General features: G+C 40.9%; 1 protein-coding gene across 2 annotated transcripts in view; it reads left to right on the top strand.

Moving 5' to 3' along the window:
* Window positions 1-6,000, top strand: part of GALNT7 (polypeptide N-acetylgalactosaminyltransferase 7) — a 493,314-nt gene that overhangs the window by 284,004 nt on the left and 203,310 nt on the right. The window lies entirely within an intron of this gene.

A 6,000-nucleotide genomic window follows, 5' to 3' on the forward strand; every position in this document is an offset into this window, starting at 1 on the left:
AATGCGAATGCGACCTCTTATTCGCATTGCACTCACAAGAGCGCGCTTCCATAGGCTTCAATGGGAGCCTCTTTTTCATGCCGTGAGACACGGCAAACCACCTAGCACAGCACAGGGGGCATATCGTGCAGGGTTGGGCAGCAAAATAAAAATATGAATATATACATAATTATGCATTTATATGTGTTTATACATATATTAATTCAAATTGCAAAAATGGAGCAAGGGTATATACTATAAAAATATCTCAAGACACTGTATGTGCCCTTCAAAAAACGTATCAGTTTTCTATTAATAGTTAGGATTCAAGGTGTGTAGAAGCACTCTTGTCTGTTCACATATAACCAATCATGTTATTCAAATAGCAGATAGCTATTGTAGAGACAAAGTTCATTGGTGGGTATGTAGGGGACAAAATCTTGTGCTGACTATTGTGTTATTTTGATCCGTGGCTTGCCAGCCATTTCAAACCAATTATTACCTTAAGTCACAATGCACTGTAAAAAATATTGCCTCGGCGGGCCCCCTCTACATACCTTTCCCATGCGGCCGTGACCCCTTGTGTGGACAGATCCTCTCCTCTGGGTAAGCGTGTGCGGGTATCTTTGGAGACAAACAGGAAACCAGGTTCCGCTCCTATTCCTTCCTCTCGCTTGGGCTGCCAAGCCCCCGGATCTCCTCTACGGTCCAGTGGTTGCGGCACGTCTCAGGTGGGTGTGTGCTCACCTGCCAATCCTATTGCGGCTTCCCTTCACAGATATTCAGCGTGGTGCAACGGCATAATATAAGTATCAAATGAGGACAAAAAACACCACCGCTGTAAATAAAACTTGTATCTTTATTCCAAACAGTAAAACGGTACAGGACAGCAGTACCCTGAAAAAAGTAGTCAGAGTGAGTGTAGCAAAAATGGGCTTACGCGTTTCAGCATATAGCCGTAGTCATAGCCTGTTACTCTGCTGGACACCCTCTGTTAAAAAGCACTGCCTGAAAGTTGATTGGGTATCAAAAACTCCTCCTCTAACTCATTTAACCCATGCCTAGCCTTTGCACTGTCTACCAGAGTCTTGTAATTGTGTCTGTTTGGAATAATTATTTTAAAACCTTTATTCCTTATAACTTGGACACCAATTTGACTAGAATCACAGCAACATAACACCCGGCAGGAATGCAATTGGGAATTATACTTGTATGACATTGGATAAATTGACCCAATATTTTGTGAGAAACAATAGGGATAGCGAATATAGTAAGATGTTATTTTAACTTATTCATAGTTAGAATTTTAGTTTCAGTTTTAATTTAAATTCTATTTCCTAGTAGGTGAAACCTACAAAATGAATTTGTTAAACAACAATATTTACATCAGAAAGTAAATCTTTGAAAAATAAAAAAATAAAAATATATACAATGTTATACTGACACTTCAGTTATGTATGATTGAATAAAAACTGGAAGAGGTTATGAGGTTATGAGGAAATTAATCCTTACTTGGTTACACATAATCTTGGCTGAAAAAGGGTAGTATTGATACTACTATTTAATCATTTGATATGATATCATATTCTTTAGTATAACAAAAGTAATAGAAGAGGAGGTGCTATAGAGAGTGAAATTTACTCCCAATAATTGATCAAATCATATCTGGAGTTCAGGCCCTCCGGATGTCTCGTCCTCAGTCTGAACATCCAGAAGGCCTCGCTATTGGCCAACAACTTCTCAATATCACCTCCTCTTTTCGGTAGTTTTACTTTTTCTATGGCAAACCATCGCAATGTATGAATTGCCCCTTTATGTTTGTTTTTGAAATGCCAAACTAATGGAGTATTAGAATTACCTCTTGAGATAGTGGATAAATGTTCCCTGATTCTAGATTTTATGTCTCTAGAGGTAAGACCTATGTATTGCATCCCACATTCGTTGCAATAGGTAAATAACCTCTGTGGACATGCAGTTCAGACATGACTTAATCCTGAACGATTCTCCTGTCACATTAGAGGAAAACACCCTAGTCTTTGTAAGATGTTCACAAGGTTTACATTTGTTGTGACCACACGGAAACAGGCCTGTGCTTGTCAACCAAGATGAAGGTCTGACAGATTCTGTCTTCAGCAGTGTAGGGGATAAGAGTGACCCCAAAGTCGGACATTTCTTGGAGCTACACCTAATCCCTGTTTTAACAAAAATCTATAAGTTTGTCGTCTGCTTCTAAGATGTGAAAGTGTTTCCTTATTATACTAACAATATCGGGGAACTGTGTACTATAATTGGTCGTAAAATTAACCCCTTTGAATGGTTCTTTAGAATTATCTTTCTCTGTTAGAAGAGACGATCTGTGTATTCTATCCACCTTTCTCCTAGCAGTTTTAATGATCTTGTTGGAATAGCCTCTTTCCTTTAATCTATTCTCCAAGTCTTTTGCTTCACGTGAGAAATCACTCCCAAGGGTGCAGTTTCTTTTTAAGCGGATGAACTCTCCTTTGGCTACTGCACCAGCAGTGTGCTTAGGGTGACAACTCCTCCCGTGAAGCAATGAATTGCCAGATATAGGCTTTCTGTAAATCTTAGTGATTACTTGTTCACCACTAATACCTTTGAGGGTCACATCAAGATAGTTAATTTCATCTTTTTTCATCTCAAAAATAAATTTTAAACCCACTTGATTTTGATTTAGCATTTTGACAAAACTGGCCACATTTTCCAACTCCCCCTTCCATATAAAAAGGAGGTCATCGATATACCTTCCATATAGAAGGATGTCCTCCCTATATTCGTTTCCCTCTCCAAAGATGTGGAACTGCTCCCACCAACCCAAAAATAGGTTGGCATAAGAGGAGGCAAACTTGGCCCCCATGGCAGTTCCACACCTTTGGAGATAGAAAACATCCTGAAATTGGAAAAAATTATGGGTGAGAAGAAAGCGTGTGACTCTGATGATGTATTTTTGAAATTCCAAGGAAAAATCAGAATAGTGTCTCAAGAAAAATTAGATGGCTCTTATGCCCTCATCATGGGGTATTGAGGAATACAGGGCCACTGCATCCACAGTGACCCAACAGTAGTTGGGTCATCTTACTTCCTTCATTATATTCATTATATACAGATTTGGTATCCCTGATGTAAGAGGGTAAAGCCCTAACAAAAGGATTTAGAATAGAGTCTAGCCATTCAGACAGATTTTCAAAAATTGAACCAATTCCACTAGCAATGGGATGGCCCTGTACTTTGTCCAGAGACTTGTGCACCTTTGGAAGGTGGTGGAACAGGGGTATCCTGGGACATTCCACATACAGATATAATGCTGTCTATGTTTCAATACAACCCTGCTCCACACCATCATCCAATAGGTGACCAAATTCCTCTGCAAGTTGTTTAGTGGGATCCCTGGGCAAGACAATATAGTTGTCATTGTTATTCAGCTGTCCAGGAAACTGCCAAAGGTAAGTCTCTCACTAGGCTTCGGTCTCTCTCTGTTTCCCATTCTATGGCTAGGTGATCAATAGCAATCGTGGTTTCCGCCAGCAGTAACTCTCGCTTAAGTAAACTCTGCACAAGCGTTATAAGATCATCAAAGTTGCGGTCCATTTTCTGTTCCATATCTGCTAGAAGGGATTGTAATGTAGTAGTGAATACCTCCATTTTATTGTAAGCCATCCTTCAGCTATTACCCCAGGTCACGGGGGGGGGGGGGGGGGAGATGAAACTTGTGGTAGGCCGCCACCTAAAGTTCCATTGGCCCAGATCTGGGCTATAAAATCATAAACCCAGCAGAGATGGTATCAGGTTGATGAGCTTATGTTGAGCTATCCACCCAAGCTGTCAAAAATATATAATGCTGGGGATTTCCTACTAGATTCTCCTCTAGAGCCTCAGATATTGCGAACTGTTGAGGCTGCCGCCTGGACACGCCCCCCCCCCGGCTGTGTATGTGTGTGTGTATATATATATATATATATATATATATATATATATATATATATATATATATATATATACACAGTGGGGCAAAAAAGTATTTAGTCAGTCACCAATTGTGCAAGTTCTCCCACTTAAGAAGATGAGAGGCCTGTAATTTTCATCATAGGTATACCTCAACTATGAGAGACAAAATGTGGAAACAATTCCAGACAATCACATTGTCTGATTTGGAAATAATTTATTTGCAAATTGTGGTGGAAAATAAGTATTTGGTCAATATCAAAAGTTCATCTCAATACTTTGTTATATATCCTTTGTTGGCAATGACAGAGTTCAAACGTTTTCTGTAAGTCTTCACAAGGTTGTCACACACTGTTGCTGGTATGTTGGCCCATTCCTGCATGCAGATCTCCTCTAGAGCAGTGATGTTTTGGGGCTGTCGCTGGGCAACAGGGACTTTCAACTCCCTCCAAAGGTTTTCTATGGAGTTGAGATCTGGAGACTGGCTAGGCCACTCCAGGACCTTGAAATGCTTCTTATGAAGCCACTCCTTTGTTGCCCGGGCGGTGTGTTTGGGATCATTGTCATGCTGAAAGACCCAGCCATGTTTCATCTTCAATGCCCTTGCTGATGGAAGGAGGTTTGCACTCAAAATCTCACGATACATGGCCCCATTCATTCATTCATGTACACGGATCAGTCGTCCTGTTCCCTTTGCAGAGAAACAGCCCCAAAGCATGATGTTGCCACCCCCATGGTTCACAGTAGGTATGGTGTTCTTTGGTTGCAACTCAGCATTCTCTCTCCTCCAAACATGACGAGTTGTGTGTCTACCAAACAGTTCTACTTTGGTTTCATCTGACCATATGACATTCTCCCAATCCACTTCTGGATCATCCAAATGCTCTCTAGCATACTTCAGACAGGCCCGGACATGTACTGGCTTAAGCAGGGGGACATGTCTGGCACTGCAGGATCTGAGTCCCTGGCGGCGTAGTGTGTTACTGATGGTAGCCTTTGTTACGTTGGTCCCAGCTCTCTGCAGGTCATTCACTAGGTCCCCCTGTGTGGTTCTGGGATGTTTGCTCACCGTTCTTGTGATCATTTTGACCCAACGGGGTGAGATCTTGCATGGAGCCACAGATCAAGGGAGATTATCAGTGGTCTTGTATGTCTTCCATTTTCTAATTATTGCTCCCACAGTTGATTTCTTCACACCAAGCTGCTTGCCTATTGCAGATTCAGTCTTTCCAGCCTGGTGCAGGTCTACAATTTTGTTTCTGGTGTCCTTCGACAGCTCTTTGGTCTTCACCATAGTGGAGTTTGGAGAGTGACTGTTTGAGGTTGTGGACAGGTGTCTTTTATACTGATAATAAGTTCAAACAGGTGCCATTAATACAGGTAATGAGTGGAGGGCAGAGGAGCCTCTTAAAGAAGAAGATACAGGTCTGTGAGAGCCAGAAATCTTGCTTATTTGTAGGTGACCAAATAATTATTTTCCACCATAATATGCAAATAAATTCTTTCCAAATCAGATTGTCTAGATTTGTTTCCACATTTTGTCTCTCATAGTTGAGGTATACCTATGATGAAAATTACAGGCCTTTCTCATCTTCTTAAGTGGGAGAACTTGCACAATTGGTGGCTGACTAAATATACTTTTTTGCCCCACTGTATATGTTTGTGTATGTGTGTGTGTGTGTGTGTGTGTATATATATATATATATATATATATATATATATATATACACTGCTCAAAAAAATAAAGGGAACACTTAAACAACACAATGTATCTCCAAGTCAATCACACTTCTGTGAAATCAAACTGTCCACTTAGGAAGCAACACTGAGTGACAATCAATTTCACATGCTGTTGTGCAAATGGGATAGACAACAGGTGGAAATTATAGGCAATTAGCAAGACACCCCCAATAAAGGAGTGGTTCTGCAGGTGGTGACCACAGACCACTTCTCAGTTCCTATGCTTTCTGGCTGATGTTATGGTCACTTTTGAATGCTGGTGGTGCTTGCACTCTAGTGGTAGCATGAGACGGAGTCTACAACCCACACAAGTGGCTCAGG

The sequence above is a fragment of the Bombina bombina genome, chromosome 2, assembly GCF_027579735.1.
Source record: "Bombina bombina isolate aBomBom1 chromosome 2, aBomBom1.pri, whole genome shotgun sequence".
Classification (NCBI taxonomy): Eukaryota; Metazoa; Chordata; class Amphibia; order Anura; family Bombinatoridae; genus Bombina; species Bombina bombina.